The sequence below is a fragment of the Cherax quadricarinatus genome, chromosome 19 (genome assembly GCF_038502225.1).
Source record: "Cherax quadricarinatus isolate ZL_2023a chromosome 19, ASM3850222v1, whole genome shotgun sequence".
NCBI lineage: Eukaryota > Metazoa > Arthropoda > Malacostraca > Decapoda > Parastacidae > Cherax > Cherax quadricarinatus.
In genome coordinates, this window is record NC_091310.1 from 50155562 (window position 1) to 50179994 (window position 24433).

The 24433-nt window shown below is 42.2% G+C and overlaps 1 protein-coding gene across 3 annotated transcripts in view; it reads left to right on the top strand.

Annotated features, from left to right (window-relative positions):
• The window catches only part of Dsor1 (mitogen-activated protein kinase kinase 1), a 161948-nt gene that overhangs the window by 54116 nt on the left and 83399 nt on the right, over positions 1-24433 (top strand). The gene's annotated exons all lie outside the window — the stretch shown is intronic.

Genomic DNA, 24433 nt, shown 5'->3' on the forward strand with positions numbered 1-24433 from the left:
TGCTGTAGCACTGCCAGCTGCTGCTGCTGCTGCTGTAGCACCGTCAGCTGCTGCTGTAGCACCGTCAGCTGCTGCTGCTGTACCACCGTCAGCTGCTGCTGTTGCTGTAGTACCGTCTGCTACTGCTGTAGTACCATCTGCTGCTGCTGTAGCATCGTCTGCTGCTGCTGTAGCATCGTCTGCTGCTGCTGTAGCACTGTCAGCTGCTGCTGCTGTAGCACCGTCAGCTGCTGCTGCTGCTGTAGCACCGTCAGCTGCTGCTGTAGCATTGTCTGCTGCTGCTGTAGCACTGTCAGCTGCTGCTGCTGTAGCACTGTCAGCTGCTGCTGCACTGTCAGCTGCTGCTGCTGCTGCTGCTGTAGCACTGTCAGCTGCTGCTGCTGCTGTAGCACCGTTGTTGGTGTGGCTTATTGAGAATACCAAGAAACAATTAACCCCAGAGGGTTAGCCACCCAGGATAACCCAAAAAAGTCAGTGTCATCGAAGACTGTCTAACTTATTTCCATTGGGGTCCTTAATCTTGTCTCCCAGGATGCAACCCACACCAGTTGACTAACCCAGGTGAACAGGCACAATATATACAGTGGACCCCCGCATAGCGACTTTAATCCGTGCAAGAGGGCTGATTGTTATGCGAAATGTTCGGTATGCGAATGAATTTTCCCCATAAGAAATAATGGAAATCAAATTAATCCGTGCAAGACACCCAAAAGTATGAAAAAAAAATTTTTACCACATGAAATATACATTTTCCTACACACAAAGAGAAGGATACATGCACAATAGTAGAGTAGTACATGCACAATATATATTGTGCATGTACTACTCTACTAAATGAAGAATAAATGACACTTGCCTTTATTGAAGATGCAGCAATGACTGATGAGACACTGTGTCCTGGGAGTGCCTTTTCCTCCTGAGTACTGTAGGTCCTGTTTGGCATTTTCTTACAGAACAGGCCTTATCACACTGTGTATGCCACTACGATTCTTAAATCTCTCAAACCAACCTTTGCTGGCTTTAAATTCACCAATATGAGCACTAGTTCCAGGCATTTTTCCCTGTTCACCTGGGTGTTAGTCGACTGGTGTGGGTTGCATCCTGGGAGACAAGATTAAGGACCCCAATGGAAATAAGTTAGACAGTCTTCGATGACACTGACTTTTTTGGGTTATCCTGGGTGGCAAATCCTCTGGGGTTAATTGTTTCTTGGTATTCTCAATAAGCCACACCAACAACGGTGCTACAGCAGCAGCAGCAGCAGCTGACGGTGGTACAGAAGCAACAGACGATGCTACAGCAGCAGCAGACGATGCTACAGCAGCAGCAGACGATGCTACAGCAGCAGCAGACGATGCTACAGCAGCAGCAGACGATGCTACAGCAGCAGCAGACGATGCTACAGCAGCAGCAGACGATGCTACAGCAGCAGCAGACGATGCTACAGCAGCAGCAGACGATGCTACAGCAGCAGCAGACGATGCTACAGCAGCAGCAGACGATGCTACAGCAGCAGCAGACGGTACTACAGCAGCAGCAGCAGCTGACGGTGGTACAACAGCAGCAGCAGCAGCTGACGGTGGTACAACAGCAGCAGCAGCAGCTGACAGTGCAGCAGCAGCTGACGGTGGTACAGCAGCAGCAGCTGTACCACCAATAGTAGCGATGGTTGATTGGGGTTTATTATACAACCTGGCCAGCTCGGAGACACGCACTCCACTTTCATACTTATCAATGATCTTTTTCTTCATCTCTATAGTAATTCTCACCCTTATTGCTGTAGGGTTGGCACTAGAAGCTTTCTTGGGGCCCATGGTCACTTATTTTCCAGAAAAAATCACCAAAAACACTGTAATACGAAATGTTCCGATTGTATGCTTGGATGTTACCGCGGAGGCTGGCTGGTAAACAATGCCACCGGCGGAACATGTGAGCGTGGCTCAGGCCGCACATTGGACGCGTCTCGGACGAAGAGCGGTGAGCGGGTTTTTGGGCAGTATGCGAGGCAAAATTTTTGCGAAAAAAGTGAGCGGTATGCGGATTGTACGGTATGCGATGCGTGCGGTATGCGGGGGTCCACTTACTGTGCATGTACTACTCTACTATTGTGCATGTATCCTTCTCTTTGTGTGTAGGAAAACGTATATTTCATGTGGTAAAATTTTTTTTTCATACTTTTGGGTGTCTTGCACGGATTAATTTGATTTCCATTATTTCTTATGGGGAAAATTCATTCGCATAATGATAATTTTGCATAACAATGAGCTCTCATGAACGGATTAATATCGTTATGCGGGGGTCCACTGTATATTGTGCTTCTTAGCTGTCATAGTGGGGTGGTTAATTTATATATCTGGGACAATCACTTGATCTGGTCATCAGGTGATTTTCCCAGATAAGTAAATAAACAAGAGTAAGAGAAATGTGTACAGGAAGTCCTCACTTAAAGCAGTCGATAGGTTCTTGGAAACTGAGACTTGGAGTGAAATGATGTAAAGTGGACCTTCGGGTAACGGCGGCATCGGCTAACGCCAAAATCGAATAGCGACATGTTTTTGCGTCAAAATATTGGCTCATCTAATGCCCAGGAACTCGGTTAAGGACATTCGTCCCGTACGTGTCCGCCCGGCCTGAGCTCGTGTACAGCCAGTGTGCCATTGTTTACAAGCCAGGGAGGACGATCCCACACGCACATGCTATATATTTTGTATTCCATTGTTTTTAGTGCTTGTAACTGCTAAATAAGCTACCATGGGCCCAAAGAAAGCTTCTAGTGCCAGCCCTAGAATTCAAGAAAAAACTTGTAGCAAAGTACCAAAGTGGAGGAGGAAGAGAGGGGGAAGAATGTGCCTTCTGCAGTGATTCTACGATATATATGATACTAAAGCAGCAGGTATCGATAAAGGCTATAGTGCCAGCCAGTGATAAAGTGTAGAATTAACAGCGTAGCAAGTAAGTTAACCCTTTCAAGGTCCAGAGGCCAAATTTCAAAGTCTGCACCAGGGTCCATGAATTTTTAAAAAAAAAATTGTATTTTTTCTTATGAAATGGTAGAGAATCTTTTTCTGAAGGTAATAAAACAAAACATATGAAATTTGATGGAAAATTGATGAAATTATTCTCTCGCGAATTTTGATATGTCGGCAATATTTACGCATCGGCGATTTTGCCGACTTTGACTCCCATTTTAGGCCAATTGCATTATTCCAGTCGACCAAATTCTTAGCTATTTCACTAGTATTACTTCTATTTTGTTGATTGAGTATAAGAAAACGCCAAGTCGACTGTTTCAACTGCAAAATAGTGATCGGAAATTGGTAATTTGGCCAATTTAATGCAAAGTTTAAAGTATTCCAGTTTCATGATAGGGTCCAGAATAAATAGTGCAAGCACTAAACTAATAGTGGCACTAAACTAATAGTGGCACTAAACTAATAGTGGCACTAAACTAACATTTCCTCTGTTCATTAGTTATGTTTTCAGGCTTTACAAATGAAATTCATTTGTATATTTTATTCACATAATGAATTTTTATTCAAACTAAAAAATAGTAGATTTACTGTTATGCAATATTGTAATAATTGTATAAATAATATAACTACATTTGTGAATGTATATTAGACCCACCAGCTGGCGTGTATTAGACGTGTGAAATCATTTGTTTACTCTTGAACATCGGCAAAAATTTAACATTTCTGCTACTTTGAGCTCAGTTTCAAGTCATTTCCAATCAAAATCATCTCTATTTCTGTAATACATCTTCAATTCTATCAAATGAGACCAAGAAATCACAAATACAACTATAAAAAACATACGAAAAAACACTGCAAAGTCGTTGTTTTAATCGAAAATTACGGTCTCGGTTTTTTCTCTCATTATGCACTGTGTGCTGCAGGATTTGTTTTATGTGGTGCATACATGCCACATAGATGTATTCTCTCATATCTAGGCCCAAATTTACCACTCACAGCTTACCAGAGTGAGCTGAGCTCATGGCGTAGATCTACGGTTTGAACTCTCAACTCAAAGCCGTAGAACTACAGCACAGACTCTGAGAGGGTTGAGCGAGTAAGCGACAGAAAAATGACACAAAAGTAACTCTCCAATGTTGTTGGATGTGTATAGGACTGCTGAACATATGCCACCCTGCTATCTTCCACCACCCTAAACCTCTGCCAGCATCTCCTCCATCAAACTAACTAATTAAACTAACATCTCCTCCAAGGTAAGTGTAAATATAAAAGTGTATATGTATAAATGTAAGTATAAAAGTAAATGTAAGTGTAAATATGAAAGGACCCCAATGGAAATAAGTCACTGATTTTTTTGGGTTATCCTAGGTACTTTACTCATATGCTGCTATGTATGATAATCTATGTACGTAACTGTATTTGTGTATACGTGAATGAACTTGCTTACTTATTTATAAATTAAAATGTAAATATTTCTTATTTATAAATTAAAATGTAAATATTTCTTATTCATAAATTAAAATGTAAATATTTCTTATTTATAAATTAAAATGTAAATATTTCTTATTTATAAATTAAAATGTAAATATTTCTTATTTATAAATTATGTACATTAAGTGAGTTTGGGAATGTGTGTAAAGGTAGAAAGTTGAAAGTGAACATAGAAAAGAGTAAGGTGATGAGGGTATCAAATGATTTAGATAAAGAAAAATTGGATATCAAATTGGGGAGGAGGAGTATGGAAGAAGTGAATGTTTTCAGATACTTGGGAGTTGACGTGTCAGCGGATGGATTTATGAAGGATGAGGTTAATCATAGAATTGATGAGGGAAAAAAGGTGAGTGGTGCGTTGAGGTATATGTGGAGTCAAAAAACGTTATCTATGGAGGCAAAGAAGGGAATGTATGAAAGTATAGTAGTACCAACACTCTTATATGGGTGTGAAGCTTGGGTGGTAAATGCAGCAGTGAGGAGACGGTTGGAGGCAGTGGAGATGTCCTGTCTAAGGGCAATGTGTGGTGTAAATATTATGCAGAAAATTCGGAGTGTGGAAATTAGGAAAAGGTGTGGAGTTAATAAAAGTATTAGTCAGAGGGCAGAAGAGGGGTTGTTGAGGTGGTTTGGTCATTTAGAGAGAATGGATCAAAGTAGAATGACATGGAAAGCATATAAATCTATAGGGAAAGGAAGGCTGGGTAAGGGTCGTCCTTGAAAGGGTTGGAGAGAGGGGGTAAAGGAGGTTTTGTGGGTGAGGGGCTTGGACTTCCAGCAAGCGTGCGTGAGCGTGTTAGATAGGAGTGAATGGAGACGAATGATACTTGGGACCTGACGATCTGTTGGAGTGTGAGCAGGGTAATATTTAGTGAAGGGATTCAGGGAAACCGGTTATTTTCATATAGTCGGACTTGAGTCCTGGAAATGGGAAGTACAATGCCTGCACTTTAAAGGAGGGGTTTGGGATATTGGCAGTTTGGAGGGATATGTTGTGTATCTTTATATGTGTATGCTTGTAAACTCTTGTATTCTGAGCACCTCTGCAAAAACAGTGATAATGTGTGAGTGTGGTGAAAGTGTTGAATGATGATGAAAGTATTTTCTTTTTGGGGATTTTCTTTTTTGGGTCACCCTGCCTCGGTGGGAGACTGCCGACTTGTTGGAAAAAAAAAAAAAAAAAAAAAAGTGTGAACAGTGGTGGTGGGTTCTGCTGGTGCCTCCACCACCACTATGTACGGCTTCTCTCAGTGGCCCTTATAAACCCAACAACAACACTTCCACTACTTACTCCTCTCATACATTATGACATATTTTATTCATTCTAGAGTATATATCATGGTTCTATGTTATTAATATTGTTTATTATGTCATATTAGATGAATTGTGATAGATAAATGAGCCATAGAGATAATATTAGCGTCATATTGAAGCATAATAAACTCGCCTCCCTTTCCCTCCTACCTGTCTTCCATACACCAACAAGAGTCAATAAAGGTAAGTGTGATGCTAAATGTTCATTTATTCATTTCATTAGTGCTTTATATTTATTTTTCATTGTTTTCTGTATGTAAATCTATATTTAATCTTCAAAAAAATTATTTTTTGTTAATACTTTTGGTTGTCTGAAACGGATTACAGTAATTGGATTTGCATTATTTCTTATGGGGAAAAATGGATTCGCCAATCATGAATTTCGCCATTAGGCAGACACTCTGGAACAGATTAATTACGAAACTCAGGGTCCACTGTAATTCTGAAAATTCACTTCATGTTCAGATATATTCTAGGTAGTAGGTTGGTAGACAGCAACCCCCCAGGGAGGTACTACCGTCCTGCCAAGTGAGCGTAAAATGTAAGCCTGTAATTGTTTTGCATGATGGTAGGATTGCTGGTGTCCATTTTTCTGTCTCATAAACATGCAAGGTTTCAGGTATGTCTTGCTACTTCTACTCGCACTTAGGTCACACTACACATACATGTACAAGCATTTATATATACACACCCCTCTGGGTTTTCTGCTATTTTCTTTCTAGTTCTTGTTCTTGTTTATTTCCTCTTATCTCCATGGGGAAGTGGAACAGAATTCTTCCTCTGTAAGCCATGCGTGTCGTAAGAGGCGACTGAAAAGCCAGGAGCAAGGGGCTAGTAACCCCTTCTCCTGTGTATATTACTAAATTTGAAAGGAGAAACTTTTGTTTTTTCTTTTGGGCCACCCCACCTTGATGGGATATGGCTGGTACGTTGAAAGAAGAAGAATATATACAGTAGGGCCCCACTAATACGGCAGGTTAGGTTCCAGGCTACCGCCGTAAAGCGGAAATCGCCGTAAAGTGGAACACCCTTTTTTTCCACTTATAAATGCGTACAAATAATAGATAACAAGTTTACACTAACATATATTAAGTTAGCAATAGAACTAGGCATCAAAAAACAATAAAAAAGTACAATACACACATAGTGCACTCATTACTTACCCTAAAATATTTATAGTCTTAATCTAGGGTGAGACAAGTAGTATTTATTGTAAGAAATCAAGTGTGGTATGTATGGTAGTCAGCCGGGCTACCATACCAGGCCACCCCACCTACACATAATATTCTGTTACATTTAAGCATCCCAGAGCGATAAAATAGATATACAGTTTACTCATTACTTACCTTAAAATATTTGTAGTCTTAATCTAGGGTGAGATGAGTAGTATTTATTGTAAAAAACCAAGTGTGGTGTGTATGGTAGTCAGCCAGGCTACCATACCAGGCCAACCCACCCACACATATATTCTATGATATTTAAGCATCTCAGAGCAATAAAATGTATATACAGTTCACTCATTACTTACCTTAAAATATTTGTAGTCTTAATGTAGGGTCAGGAGTAAGTAAATGAGATAAAACGAATAAATGAGAGAGAAAGAATGAGCGCATGAGAGAGGACAGGCGCAGAGTTACGTAAACAAACCAGGCGAAGGTAAGTTTTGTAAACAAACAAAGTGTACACGTCTGGTTTGTGTACAAGTTACATTGTGTACAGGTTGTCTCTACATTGATACGGTAGAATAAATAAAGAAGAACACTCCCATTCTCATGTAACATCATTTTGAGAAGAAATGACGCTCTGAGTGAAGGCAATGGAAATAAGTCACTGTCTGACTTTTTTGGGTTGTCCTAGGTTCTCTACACATATGCTGTTATGTATGATAATCTACATAACTGTATTTGTGTATACCTGAATACTTACTTACATACGAAAGGAATAATTTTCTACAGTTACCCCCAGTAACACATTTTCTCTTTTGTTAGATTAGAGAAAATGCTATTCTTGGCATCACTTGTACAAGTTATCTGGCTACCTCATCTCATATTTGTTTATTTATTCTATTGTGGGGTGTATTTATCATCTTTATATGTTATGTATCATGTTTATTATATAATTTTGAAAAAAATATCATGGACGGATTAATGAAAATGTGTATATTAACGTAATATACGACATTTAATGAGACTCGGTGATGATGATGATTATTATTATTATTTCTAATATGGCGTCACTTGTGCAAGTCGTCTGCTACCACATCTCATATTTATGTTTATTTATTCTACTGTGGGGTGCATTTATCATATTTATATGTTATGCATCGTGTTTATTATATAATTTTGAAAAAATATCATAGATGGATTAATGAAAATGTGTATATTAACGTAATATACGACATTTAAATGAGTCTCGGTGATTATTATTATCATTACTAATATGACGTCTGGAGACATAAAACACACTTACTGATTTTAATGTGTACCTGCATGCCAGCACAGTATGTAAGTTTATTTAAGTACAGGTATACGTAAGTATAATTATCAGAGTATATATAAAATATGAAATAACTTTTAAAAACACTTAAAATTTTGGAGTTTCCAGACATAATGGAGAGACTTAGTGCTTACGGATCTCACAGAGAACGTAAACAAACCGGGTGGGGCGCAGTGACCGTATTAGAAAGTCAGGTGGGGGGAGCCATATAGCGAGTTATGGTCATAATTTGAAATGACCGTATTAGCGGAATGCCGTAAAGTGAAACGCCGTAAAGCAAAACGCCGTAAAGCGAAACACCGTAAAGTGGGGCCCTACTGTATATATATATACACCCCTCTGGGTTTTCTCCTGTTTTCTTTCTAGTTCCTGTTCTTGTTTATTTCCTCTTATCTCCATGGGGAAGTGGAACAGAATTCTTCCTCTGTAAGCCATGCGTGTTGTAAGAGGCAACTAAAATGCCAGGAGCAAGGGGCTAGTAACCCCTTCTCCTGTATATATTACTACAGTGGAACCTCAAATTTCGAACGTATCACTTACCGAACTCTTCGAAAATAGAACGTTTTTTTCAAACCAACTTTGTCCCTATTATCGAACTCACCCCTGTTTTCGAACCACCGGGTACCGGACCTGTCCGGCAGCCCACTCTGTCTGCGTCCCCACGCAGGTGTTGTGAGCCAGTCTGGTTTTGTTGATGCTTGAGTGAACACTAACCTGTGCTCTCATTCAAACATTTTACGATTATTTCATTGTGTTTAGTGCTTGTGGGACTGTGAAATAAGCTACAATGGGCCCAAAGAAACTTGCTAGTGGTACCCCTGTGGTAAAGAAAGTGAGAAACACCATAGACGTGAAGAAGGAAATAATACAGAAGTGGAATGATGTCCAAATGTTTGTGGAGAGGTATCACCCTGACCAAACTGAAACAAGCCATCTTTGCAACAAGTTCAGTGACAGAACCATGTCCCATTTTAGGGAAATCTTAAAGAGGCACCAGAAACAGAGGACTGTGGACAGTTATTTTGTGAGACGGGTCCAGTGACGCTCAAGCTGGTCCTAGTGGCATTAAAAGACAGAGAAGGGAAGTAACCCCAGAGAGGACTTTGATACCTAAAGTCCTCATGGAGGGGGATTCTCCTTCCAAACACTAACCCCAACTCCCTCTCCTCCTCCCTATCTTCCAGATGCCATCACCAATCTTCAATAAAGGTAAGTAAAATGTTATTTTATATGTTTATTTAAATTTATTAATACATAATTGAACACTATATTTGTTGTGTGTATGTAAAACTATAATTAATCTCTATAAAATGTATTTTTTTGTGAATATTTTTGGGTTTTTGTAACGGATTAATTGTATTTCCATTATTTCTTAGGGGAAATATTGCTTCGCTTTTCAGAATTTTCGAATTTAGAACTAGCTCCTGGAACGGATTAAGTTCAATATTTGAGGTTCCACTGTAAATGTAAAAGGAGAAACTTTCATTTTTCCTTTTGGGCCACCCCACCTCGGTGGGATACGGCCAGTGTGTTGAAAGAAAGTAAGTTCAGATATATATTACTCGCCATGTCATAAAAATAATTTTTTTTGTAAAATGACTATCAAAGATGATACTTATACCAAAACGTTGCCAGATTCTTATACTATTTTTCTGTAAGCTTAATTCATATGTGTATTTTGCCTTATTATTGTTTATAAGAGTTGGAGTTTCATTTTTATTTTATTTTTTCTAATATACGTATTTAATTCACCATTTTGCGTCATTACAAAGTGGGCATAGCTACAGCAGAGGGAGAAGCAGCAGTGTGTCAGTAACTCATGATTCCCCATGACGCTTCACCCCACTATAAAACAATGTATCATGCCAAGACAAATAGAATCCCATTACTAAATCTACCATTTGTATTAATATTAAATGATTTTGACTTCCTAACTATTTTAAACCTAATTATGTATGTAGTACCTAACTGGGAATATATCTAATTAAGTACAGTGGACCCTCGTTTTTCATAATTAATCCGTACCAGAGAGCATAACTATTATCGAAATTGACTATTTGCGAATCCATTTTCCCCATAAGAAATGATGTAAATCCAGTTAATTCGTTCCAGACACCCAGAAGTATCAACAAAAATTTTTTTTTTACCTTAAAGACAGATTTACATGCACAAAAGAATGAACATTCAACATGACAGTTACCTTTATTGAAGGGTGTTGATGAATGGAAGACAGTGAGGAGGAGAGAGGGGAGAGGTTATTGTTTGGAAGGGGAATCCCCCTCCATAAGGACTCTAGTTCACTTCAGGGTTCACTTCCCTAGCTTAAATATAGATTTACATGCAGAAAAGAACGCCAAATAAATGTAAAGCACTAATAAAATGTATAAATGAACATTTAACATCACACTTACCTTTACTGAAGACTTTTGTTGGTGTATGGCAGACAGGGCAGAAGGAGGGGAGGCAAGTTTATTGTTAGAGAATATGACACTAATATCAACTCTTCGGCTTATTTATATATCACAATTCAACTAATATGACATTATAAACAATATTAATAACATAGAAACATGGAATATACTCTAGAATGAATAAAATAAGTCATTATGAATGTCACAAGAGGTGTTGTGTTGTTGTTGGGTTTATAAGGGCCACTAAGAGCATAAGCTGTCCATAATGGTGGTGAAGCAGCAGCTGAGGCAATGGTGTTTTCTGTAGCCCTATATAACTCCAACAACATTGGAGGAGTTGGTAGAATCGCTGAATCACTGAAGAAGGCACCTTCTACCACCATCACAACACTACCACCATCACAACAACTACCACCCTCTACCACCATCACTACCACCTTCTACCACTATCACAACCCTTACCACCATCACAACTACTACCACCCTTTGCCACCATCACTCCCACCCTCTACCACTACCATAACTGCTACCACTCTAGCACCACCACCACCACCATCTTCATATTTTTCTACAAACTTTTTCTTAAATTATGTGTGTTTCTCACATTCTTTACCAATGGGCTGGCACTAGAAGCTTTCTTTGGAGCCATGGTGACTTATTTAGCAGTTGTAAGCACTAAAACGAATATTATGAAATGTATCATATGAACTCGTGGGATCATCCTCGCTCACTGATAAACAATGGCACACTGGTTGGGAATGGAGTATGAGGCGGCTTGGGGGCTGTGTGTATGCGTCCCAGATGAATGACTATTTGCGAGTCAAACGACGATTCGCGAGTCAGTGTTTTGACGAAAATAACGTTACGATTTTCAAAAATTACGACTTTCGAGCATTACGATTATCGAGGGTCCACTCTACCTAATAATATGTTCAAATGTAATGCTCAAATATGACCTATATCAAAATAGCATAAGAATTAGTATTAGTCTGCCTGAAGTGCCTAGGCATGATAGTGGCCATCTTTGTAATTAAAATCTTATAACATGTAAACCACATATTGTAAGCTTTACAAGGAAATAAATATTTGTACACTTACCATCCGACTTATGACCTGCTCGACATATGTCCACTCGACTTACAACTGTGCTTCTGGCAGCTGGGCTGGGCCGGCTGATGCATACCTCTGTACAATATTTGACGATTCTTGTGGCGGCAATGTGCCATGCAGGCAGCATCAGTTTGAGTAACCCTAACCTATCAGCAGCATCATACTGTATTAACTGTAGTACTAACTGGACAGTAAATCTCACCATGGCCCCTAAGATGAAGTCTGAATCTTGCACTGGAGATTGTGGCAAGAAAGGCTCTTGCTCTCGAACTCTCTATTTGTTTTCAATGTTGCACATACACCTGTCTGTATCTGTCTGCCTGTATATCTGTGTCTGTCTGTATCTGTGTGTGTGTGTGTTTATCTGTCTTTGTCTACCTGCATGTCTGTTTTTCTGTCTACCTGTGTGTCTGTCTTTCTGTCTACCTGTGTCTGTCTTCTTGTCTGTCTCAGAGCTGCTCATTAAGAGTGTAATTGGTCTTGAAGATGCCAAATTAATAATGATAATAACACAATAATAATCACTGAGGTGCATTAAATGTGTATAAAACTTTAATATAGATATTTTGCTTAATCCATCTATGATTTTTTTTCAAAATTATTTAATAAACATGCTACGTAACATATTTTTTTTTTTTCTCTCAACAAGTCGGCCGTCTCCCACCGAGGCAGGGTGACCCAAAAAAGAAAGAAAATCCCCAAAAAGAAAATACTTTCATCATCATTCAACACTTTCACCGCACTCACACATTATCACTGCTTTTGTAGAGGTGCTCAGAATACAACAGTTTAGAAGCATATACGTATAAAGATACACAACATATCCCTCCAAACTGCCAATATCCCAAACTCCTCCTTTAAAGTGCAGGCATTGTACTTCCCATTTCCAGGACTCAAGTCCGACTATATGAAAATAACCGGTTTCCCTGAATCCCTTCACTAAATATTACCCTGCTCACACTCCAACAGATCGTCAGGTCCCAAGTATCATTCGTCTCCATTCACTCCTATCTAACATGCTCATGCACGCTTGCTGGAAGTCCAAGCCCCTCGCCCACTAAATCTCCTTTACCCCCTCTTTCCAACCCTTTCGAGGACGACCCCTACTCCTCTTTCCTTCCCCTATAGATTTATATGCTTTCCATGTCATTCTACTTTGATCCATTCTCTCTAAATGACCAAACCACTACGTAACATATAAACATATAAATTAACAAATATGAGATGTTTTTCTGGTTGGCTTGACAGAGTGAACAAAAACCATTTGTGTCCAGGCTGGTAACAGCAGCAGCAGCAACAACAACAACAACAACAACAACTAGTTTGTTTACAAAATTCGCGAACCTTCTACACTCATTCTCTCTCATTTATTCATTAAATCTTGTTTACTCACCTCTCACTCTACATTAAGACTACAGATAATTTAAGGTAAGTAATGAGTGAACACAATTATATTATAGTTTAATAATAATATTATTAAACTATAATATTATTATTAAACTATAATATTAAACTATAATAATTGTGTTCACTCATTACTTGCCTTAAAATATCTGTAGTCTTTTTTTTTTACACAGGGTTTGACAAGGTTAAGGATCCCTAGCTTTATTGACAAGCTATTTACAGGTTAAGGATTCCTAACTTTATTGGCAAGCTAAGAGCTGTTACCTACATCAGCTCATTTGAAAGCATTTTTATTGTTATGAGACATACAAGTAGGGAACAGGATGAAGTTGGAGCCATCTGTGGGCCAGCATTTTCATTTGATCAACTGACTTTATCTCACTGACATCATTATACTGTACGAATGTGTTCCATACTAGAGTCATCCTGGGTATATATGATCTCAGATGGAGTGATGTTCTGGAGAAGGGTACAGCCAGAGTGAAGTTGCTGCTTTCTGCCCGTCCTGTGGCATAAAAGCTTGTTTCATGCTGTCCTCGAAGTGGATCCAAGTGTGGTACTTTGACAATATTGGCCTTGTACATAACAGTAAGGCCACCCACATCCCTCCTATGTTGAAGGCTCTGCTGAAATGTCAGATCTATCCAGGATGGGTCCAGGCGAGAGATGAGACGTCTTGCTCTGTTCTCTACTCTGTCAAGCAGTCGCAGATGAGAGGGGGGCAGGCAAACCAAGAAAGTGGAGCATACACAAGGTGTGAGCATACTTGTGCCTTGTACAGAATCTTGCAACCTCTACTGTCAAGCAGATGTGAGATACGGCGAAGTGCTGTAAGCTTCCTGGCTGCCTTGTTTGCAAGATTTACAACATGGTTCTTCATGGTTAGTTTGGAGTCAAATTTCACCCCAAGGATATCAACTTCTTCTCCAGGTGCCAACACCCTTAATCATCTTAATGTAGAGTGAGAGGTGAGTAAGCAAGATTTAATGAATAAATGAGAGAGAATGAGAGTGAGATTTAATGAATAAATGAGAGAGAATGAGAGTGTAGAAGGTTTGCGAGTTTTGTAAACAAACTGGTTGTTGTTACCAGCCTGGACACGAATGGTCTTTGTTCACTCTGTCAAGCCGACAAGAAAAAATCTCATATTTGTTAATTTGTGTGTTTATATGTTACGTAGCATGTTCATTATATAATTTTGAAAAAAAAAATCATAGATGGATTAAGCAAAATGTCTAGATTAACGTTTTATACACATTTAATGTACCTCAGTGATTATTATTATTAATATTATTAGTACATACGTATTATTGTAATAATAATAATTATTATTATTATTATATTATTATTATTCTTATTATTATTATTTAGGGCACTGGAGCACAGATCCACTGTATAGCACTGTCTGGATTTTTTGGGTTATCCTAGGTAATTTATGCTATGTATAATTACTTACGTGTACCTGTGTGTGAGAGAGATACAGATAGAGAGACAGCCACATTCAGTCAGCCAGCCAGCCAGCCAACCACCCACCCACCCGGCCAGCCAGCCAGTCAGCCGGATACATATTACACATGTTCCAGAGTTGTTTCTCTTTACTTAGGGTATGACATTCTGTTATTGCTGTTCTTACTGCTGAACAGCGGTTTAGTGCCGATGAAGGTAGCGTAGGTAGCAATGATACGGCCGTGGACTAGTTTGGCTTTAATTGGATAGGAGTGAGTACACAACGGGCAGTGTGAGGGAGTGACCGCAAGCCAGTCCGTGGAGGGGGAGCACTTGTGTCTATCAAGTCGGTCGGCCTAGGAGTGAGGGCGGATGGGCTCAGCCTCCCACTGACCTGGGTGAGCCTACAGAGGGCAGCACCTAAATGCCGCGAAATATGAACTAGTCAGAGCAGACGGCTAGGCTGTGTGTTCTGACAGTACAGGCTGTCTACATTTGCTCGGCTACGCACCTCGCGTCGTCCCGACGCGACAATACTGGTGGGCCCGCAGGTATAAAGGAATTACTTACACTAGCTACCCCAGAGAGGGACTGGCTTTCGCTCACTAGTAAATCAAAAATGGACATAAAAATGCAACAGGCAAAAAAAAACTCTCCCATCCAGGGAAAGAGAAAACTGGTTTGCCCACGCTGTTTCATCGAGGAGAGAGTCCGGAGACGTCAGCACTGGAACTAAAATCTTCTATATACAGGTTGTCCGCAGGGCTGAACATCAGTTGACCACTCGTCTACGAACGTTGTTGCACCCTCACATCTGCAAACAATGACTGACAGTAGCATTTCCTAAGGTGTGACATGTGACTCAGAGGGCAGCACTGCCCTGACCGTAATACAGGCTCCTTTTTTTTATATATATAAAAACACTGGTTGCACATACCTACAATAATACTATATCCATGGAACTCATTACACTCTGGGTACCCTTCTAAAAGTATTTACATAATTACATGATGTTGTCCACCCTGACTCCATTATCGACTAGCTATACAATGTGTGCGCATTTATACCCATTTCTGCAAGCAAACAATTAGCATAACTAGCGTAGGAGTCAGACAAGTCAGTAGGTACGTCAATGTCACAGAAATGTACTCTTGTCCTGGGTCGCAGGCCATAAGTATGGAGCCTTACTGGGCCGTCTTCCATAACAGTAGTAGTGGGAGAAGGGATAGACGGGTTGTCCCTAGCATTGGTCTGATTGTGGCGTTGCAACGCACTCGACTCCAGCTCTGCTTCGGCCTGCACATGGTCCACATACTTCATGTGATCAAGGTGGGCTTCCTTGATAGTTCCCGTAGCAATCTCCCTCACCTCGAACTTATTGCCACGGAGCTGTTGTAGGACACGGTAAGGACCCACAAATTTTGGGACAAGTTTGTGCATACCTGGGGTCTGCACTGGGTTGAGCAACATAACTTTGCAACCTGGTTCCACTTTGCTTTCCTTGGCGCGGGCATTGCGCTCAGACGTGAACCTATCAGTAGCTTTCATAAGGTTCTCTCGTACCCGCTGGAAGACAAGCTGCGTTGTCCGCATCTTTACTACACTGGGGTTATCAGTATCATAAGTAGGTCTAGGTGGAGCAAACAGAATTTCATATGGTAAGCGCTTGTCATAGCCATACAAAGCAAAATGAGGTGTCTCACTGATCGAGCTGTTGAGGGAGGAATTTAATGTACACTGAACATCTGGGATAGCCTCATCCCATGTAGTACAACTTGGGTTAACGGTTACCCTGAGCACCTCCAGGACTTTGCGATTTGTACGTTCAGCAAGACCATTACTCGCCGGGTGGCGTGGAGCTACTGGCGCTTGGTGAATGTTGAATCTGGAGCAAAGGTCCTGCATTATGCCATTTATAAACTCAGACCCATTGTCTGACAGAAGGACACGTGGGCAAGTATGATGAAGAACAACATGCTCACGGAAAGCACTAGCGACCATTTCGGCGGTTTTATCAGGAATGGGTACTAATTCACTGTACCGCGTCAAGTTATCTACCATTACAAGCAGGTGCTTATTTCCCTTCTCCGAGGTCGAGAAGTTTGTCAACAGGTCAACAGAAGTTCTCTCCCAGGGCTCCTTTGTAATGGGATACTTTAGAATGGGGTTAGGGCCTGTAATGGTACCCTTGTGCTGTAGGCAAACAACACACTGGTGTACATGCTTGGCAATGTCCGCTGCCATCTTAGGCCAGAAATATTTCATTTGTGCCTGTTTGATACTGCGGTCCTTCCCGGGGTGCGCTACACCTGGGACATTGTGGATCAACCTAAGAGTAGCTGGTATCATGGACTCTGGTATCACCAGTTGATATATGGTTCTGCCGGGGTCCACCAGCTGTGCAACACGACACAGTACTCCTTGGTTGACCACCAAATCCTTCAGTGGAACGGGAGACTTGACCTGTAAGTCAACGTCCTCCTTGGTCAGGAAACGAAGGACTGGAGACCACACAGGGTCCTGTCGTTGGGCTTTCTTGAGATACTCAACAGAGAACGAGTTGCCGACACTCATGAATGCTATATGCCTCGACAGGGCATCAGCTACAACATTTTGCTTACCTGGGACATAGCAAATTTCAGGGTTGTAGTCATTGAACGTGAGCGACCACCGAGCATGCTTTCCCGAGAGGTTCTTATTCGCAAAAAGGGCCAATAAGGGTAGATGATCTGTGTAAATCTTGATAGGATAATGATAGATGATATCCCAAAAATGACTCAGGGCCCATACAATGGCTAAAGCTTCTAGCTCTGTCACTGAATAATTGACTTCCGCTTTAGTAAGGACACGGCTAGCATAGGCAATAGGCTGTTGCTTACCATTAGATTCCTGTGACAAGACTGCTCCGATGCCAACTTTGCTGGCATCAGTCGTCAAGGTAAATGCCTTGGTGAAATCAGGGAATCTAAGGGTTGGGGCTGATGTTAACTTGTTCTTAAGAATGACAAAAGCTCGTTCCTGATCACACGTCCACTCAAAAGGGGCATCCTTCTTGAGTAAGCGTGTCAGGGGTGCAGCGATGGTGGAGAAACCTGCGATAAAGGTGCGGTAGAAACCCGCCAGGCCTATGAAGGACCGGACTGCATCCGCCGTCATGGGTCTGGGGAATTTCTGCACGGCCGAGATTTTAGACTCGTTTGTCTTTATGCCATTCTGAGTCACTACGTGACCCAGAAATTTTATTTCCTTCCGGAGGAAATGGCATTTGGAGAGCTTTACCTTAAGGTTTGCCTGAGCTAGCCTGTCCAATACCCCGTCAAGTTTCTCGAGATGTGACGGGACATCTTGCGACATGACTATGAGATCACCTAGGTAGACCATGAGCGTGCCACCTAGGAGGGTACGGAAAATTGTCGTCATCAAATGACTAAACGTGATTGGGCTCCCGCGCAAGCCAAAGGGCATCCTCCTGAACTGGTAATGACCAGTTGGCGTAGAGAAAGCTGTCAACTCTCTGCTCTCATCATCGAGGGGGATCTGCCAGAACCCTTGAAGAAGATCAAGAGTTGAAAAGACCTTATTATCGCCGATGTTCTGCAACAGGTCGTTCAGAACTGGCAACAGAAAGCGGTCTGGGATCGTACATGCCTTCAAGTTTCCTGTAATCGATAACAGGGTGCCAGGTTCCGTCTTTCTTGGGGACCAGAATAAGGGGAGCATTCCACGGGGAAGTGGACTCCTCAATAACTCCATCACGGAGCATCCGTGTAATGAGTTCTTCGGCGAAGACTCTTTGCGCATGTGGCAGGTGGTACGCAGGTACGTAAATGGGTTTAGTACCTTTGTCAAGTGGAATACGGTGAGAGATCAGTGGGGTCAAACCCATTGACTCACCATCTAGTGCGACTGCAGAACGTGCACGATTGAGAACCTGGAGAAGTTTTGGGACCTCTTCAGGATAGTCTGTCAAAGCTAGATCATCTTCCTGCACTGGCCGGGTGTTGGAAGAGTCAGCAGCAGACTCGCCTGGGAGAACTGCACTCACGAGGAAGTCAGCTGGGGCTTCACCCTCCACTCTCACCGGGAGAGGGAATCTGACAAGGTCGACAAGTGAGGTATTCTTCCGCAGGGGAAATTCTCGACTGTGCGTGTTGCCAACAAGGACTTGCAACTTACCACGTTGCACTGTGTGCAAGGATGGTTCAAGGGAGAGGCCCTTGACTCGGCACATGTTGTTGTCAACCAGCACATGGTCTCCTTCAAAAGCTCTGCTCACGTACACCGTAACAGGAGTGAACGAGTTAGCTGACAAAGTGACGTCATACTTTGTACAAGCAGTAACTCTGCTCACTGATGCCATGACACGAGTCAGACAGTCGCCTGCCGACAGGGATACTGCGGCTTGACAACTGTTGTTCTCTACAACAGCGTCAGAGTTAGAGTGAAGGTTAGACTGGGCGTCCCCAGACTGGGTTTCACTGGTAACTAAGCGTTGATGGCCAGGAGGTGATGGGCAATGAGCTCTACTACGAGGTCGATCAGGACAAGAGACCGACCCCGGGGAGAATGTGCTACGGAAGCCACCGGTTTCCAACGATTCCAGGCACTGTGCATACTCTGAGACAGAGTAGCACGTAGTGGATCCTAAGCGCACGCCCCAGAAGGGCACATCCACTCCGTTGAATTCTGCTTTCCACTCAGCTGGATCTAAGCGGATCCTAAGGTCTGCCATGGTTTTGAACCCTATGAGCAGGTCACCAGGGAAAACAATACTATCTACGACTAAGAATTTTGCGGACAGCTTGTGACCCTGGACCGCAAATTCTAACGTTGTACGACCACGAACCGTCAGCGGATTACCTGAGACTCCTCTCAAGGTCTGAATGACAGACGGCTGTCAACATGGCCTCGTGAAGGCCAGTGTCTCGGAAAATAGTGGAGCGGACAATGTTAACCACCGAACCTGTATCTAGGAAAAGCTGGACAGGCTTATGGTGGACAGTGGACTCGATGAGCGGTCCACACGGGTTGTCATACCGAACATGAAGGCATGACAGGCCGACGAAATCCCCGGAGTCACAGCTGCTTGAGGCTCGACGCTTGTTGACGAGGCTCGACCTGGAAGGTACGGTACGAGTCTCGGCAACAACGTCAAGACAGTTTCCTCACTGTTGGCAAGCGTATCCCTGCCCAGGGCGGCGAATGCATTGCGGACAGGGACGGAATACAGCGACTTCGACAGGGTTATTATGTCTTTCACTGGTTTTGCGGACGCGCCTCTTCCCCCGAACTAGTGGAAGGGCTTCTACTAGCACGTGCATTGTGTGACGACTGCTTGCTCCACTCAGCTGACAGCATACTTCGCAGCTTGTTACACTCATTGGAGGTATGACTGGAAGTATTGTGATACATACAGACTCCCTCGCGAGACTGAGCATGGGGACAGTGACGGTTACTTTGATACTGAGCGTGGGAATGGTTACGGTTACTTTGATACTGAGCGTGGGGACGGTGACGGTTACTTTGCGGGGACTTAGGTTTGTAACACTCCGATCGGTAGTGCCCGCGTTTGCCACAGTTGAAACAAGTCACTACTCGCTTAGCAGGTGAGGTTGGAGGTGGTGTTTGCTGGCGACGTTTTGCCTTGGTCCAGGAAGTCGATGACTGCTTTTTTGTATGAGACTGACTGTTGTTACTGTGATCAATATTTTTATTTGGGCGAGTGTTAGTGGGACTGGGGTTAGGAACTTTGTGGGCTGGCTGTCTGACAGCAGCGGCAAAAGTGACTTCCGGCTGCGACCGCAGGGTCACTGTGGACGGCGCCGGAAGGATGGGTATAGGATCATCCGCAAAGCGACAAACCTTGCCTTGCTCGGCAGGCGGCTTGATCGCGTCAATGGCATCATATGCACCCAGGATGTCGTGCTGAGGGCCGAGTCCTAGCGCATCAATGGCACCTCGGAGGTTAGGGGGGCATCCCTCCGCATGATGCCTACAGCCAGCATGGGGATGATGTCTTTAGCTTTAATACAGTCGTCACCATTCACCCACTTAGTGGAGCTGATGGCATCAGTAAAGTCTTTGGTGGCTTGCTCAAACCGGCAAATGCAAGCCATGGGGCTTTCGTGCCGGTATTGACATTCGGCCAAGACGCTGGTAACGATGTCAATGTAATGGCATTGGCAACTACACCGAAAATAACGCCTAAATTCCTCCTTAACCCTTTGACTGTTTCAGGCCCCTCTCTGAAACTGTCATTCTATGTCGCCAAATATTCAAAAAAAAAAAATTATTTTTTCTTATGAAAATGTTAAGATTATTTTTCTGAGTGTTTTAGTCCAAAAAAAAAATTTTTGCCATCGGTACTTACCGAGATATAGAGCCGTGAAGTTTGCAGAAAATGAGCCGCGTATGGCAACAGCGGCGACTGCCGCTCACCCGGTAAACTTTAGTTTACTTGTAATTGAAGGTTTTTTGTTTTTTTCACTATTTTATTTTTTCACATAACTTATGTGGCCTATGAGACCAAAGTAAGGTGCAATGTATATATATACACTCGTTGTATACAACACAATAAGCACACAAACATAATTATCAATATATTGTTTACAAAACTTGTTTACAAAAACAAACAATCATCCTCCTCCTCCTCCTCCTTCTCCTCCTCCTCCTCCTTCTCCTCCTCCTTCTCCTCCTCCTTCTCCTCCTCCTTCTCCTCCTCCTTCTCCTCCTCCTCCTCCTCCTCCTCCTCCTCCTCCTCCTCCTCCTCCTCCTCCTCCTCCTTCTCCTCCTCCTCCTCCTCCTCCTCCTTCTCCTTCTCCTTCTCCTTCTCCTCCTTCTCCTTCTTCTCCTTCTCCTCCTTATCCTTCTCCTCCTCCTCCTTCTCCTCCTCCTTCTCCTCCTCCTCCTCCTCCTTCTCCTTCTCCTTCTCCTCCTCCTTCTCCTCCTCCTCCTCCTCCTCCTCCTCCTCCTCCTCCTCCTCCTCCTCCTCCTCCTCCTCCTTCTCCTTCTCCTTCTCCTCCTCCTCCTTCTTCTCCTCCTCCTCCTTCTCCTCCTTCTCCTCCTCCTTGTCTTGTGTGCGAGTGTGTGGCTTATAATTGTTTTGAGTCAGAAGTCGGCAGCTGTCAAAGTGACATATTGTCTCATTAGTCACTCCCCCTACCGCCTGTCAAAACAATGGGGTCGGATGCTGCTTCCCCTCCTCCATTCTATCTAATTATCTTTCTCCCTCATTCTATATCTTTCAATCTGTCTCTCTTTCTATCTGTCTGCCTATCTCTGTCTCACAGGTACACATAAATACAAGTATACATAGTGTATACATAGTGGAGGTAGTAGGTTGGTAGACAGCAACCACCCAGGGAAGTACTACCGTCCTGCCAGATGACTGTGAAACAAAAACCTGTAACTGTTTTGCATGATGGTAGGATTGCTGGTTTCTTTTTCTGTCTCATAAACACGCTAAGATAACAGGGATATCTTGCTACTCCTACTTACACTTTGGTCACACTTCACAGACACGCACATGCATATATATATATACATACATCTAGGTTTTTCTCCTTTTTCTAAATAGCTCTTGCTCTTTTTTATTTCTTCTATTGTCCATGGGGAAGTGGAAAAGAATCTTTCCTCCGTAAGCCATGCGTGTCGTATGAGGCGACTAAAATGCCGGGAGCAATGGGCTAGTAACCCCTTCTCCTGTATACAATTACTAAAAAAGAGAAGAAGAAAAACTTTATAAAACTGGGTTGCTTAAATGTGCGTGGATGTAGTGCGGATGACAAGAAACAGATGATTGCTGATGTTATGAATGAAAAGAAGTTGGATGTCCTGGCCCTAAGCGAAACAAAGCTGAAGGGGGTAGGAGAGTTTCAGTGGGGGGAAATAAATGGGATTAAATCTGGAGTATCTGAGAGAGTTAGAGCAAAGGAAGGGGTAGCAGTAATGTTAAATGATCAGTTATGGAAGGAGAAAAGAGAATATGAATGTGTAAATTCAAGAATTATGTGGATTAAAGTAAAGGTTGGATGCGAGAAGTGGGTCATAATAAGCGTGTATGCACCTGGAGAAGAGAGGAATGCAGAGGAGAGAGAGAGATTTTGGGAGATGTTAAGTGAATGTATAGGAGCCTTTGAACCAAGTGAGAGAGTAATTGTGGTAGGGGACTTGAATGCTAAAGTAGGAGAAACTTTTAGAGAGGGTGTGGTAGGTAAGTTTGGGGTGCCAGGTGTAAATGATAATGGGAGCCCTTTGATTGAACTTTGTATAGAAAGGGGTTTAGTTATAGGTAATACATATTTTAAGAAAAAGAGGATAAATAAGTATACACGATATGATGTAGGGCGAAATGACAGTAGTTTGTTGGATTATGTATTGGTAGATAAAAGACTGTTGAGTAGACTTCAGGATGTACATGTTTATAGAGGGGCCACAGATATATCAGATCACTTTCTAGTTGTAGCTACACTGAGAGTAAAAGGTAGATGGGATACAAGGAGAATAGAAGCATCAGGGAAGAGAGAGGTGAAGGTTTATAAACTAAAAGAGGAGGCAGTTAGGGTAAGATATAAACAGCTATTGGAGGATAGATGGGCTAATGAGAGCATAGGCAATGGGGTCGAAGAGGTATGGGGTAGGTTTAAAAATGTAGTGTTAGAGTGTTCAGCAGAAGTTTGTGGTTACAGGAAAGTGGGTGCAGGAGGGAAGAGGAGCGATTGGTGGAATGATGATGTAAAGAGAGTAGTAAGGGAGAAAAAGTTAGCATATGAGAAGTTTTTACAAAGTAGAAGTGATGCAAGGAGGGAAGAGTATATGGAGAAAAAGAGAGAGGTTAAGAGAGTGGTGAAGCAATGTAAAAAGAGAGCAAATGAGAGAGTGGGTGAGATGTTATCAACAAATTTTGTTGAAAATAAGAAAAAGTTTTGGAGTGAGATTAACAAGTTAAGAAAGCCTAGAGAACAAATTGATTTGTCAGTTAAAAATAGGAGAGGAGAGTTATTAAATGGAGAGTTAGAGGTATTGGGAAGATGGAAGGAATATTTTGAGGAATTGTTAAATGTTGATGAAGATAGGGAAGCTGTGATTTCGTGTATAGGGCAAGGAGGAATAACATCTTGTAGGAGTGAGGAAGAGCCAGTTGTGAGTGTGGGGGAAGTTCGTGAGGCAGTAGGTAAAATGAAAGGGGGTAAGGCAGCCGGGATTGATGGGATAAAGATAGAAATGTTAAAAGCAGGTGGGGATATAGTTTTGGAGTGGTTGGTGCAATTATTTAATAAATGTATGGAAGAGGGTAAGGTACCTAGGGATTGGCAGAGAGCATGCATAGTTCCTTTGTATAAAGGCAAAGGGGATAAAAGAGAGTGCAAAAATTATAGGGGGATAAGTCTGTTGAGTGTACCTGGTAAAGTGTATGGTAGAGTTATAATTGAAAGAATTAAGAGTAAGACGGAGAATAGGATAGCAGATGAACAAGGAGGCTTTAGGAAAGGTAGGGGGTGTGTGGACCAGGTGTTTACAGTGAAACATATAAGTGAACAGTATTTAGATAAGGCTAAAGAGGTCTTTGTGGCATTTATGGATTTGGAAAAGGCGTATGACAGGGTGGATAGGGGGGCAATGTGGCAGATGTTGCAAGTGTATGGTGTAGGAGGTAGGTTACTGAAAGCAGTGAAGAGTTTTTACGAGGATAGTGAGGCTCAAGTTAGAGTATGTAGGAAAGAGGGAAATTTTTTCCCAGTAAAAGTAGGCCTTAGACAAGGATGTGTGATGTCACCGTGGTTGTTTAAT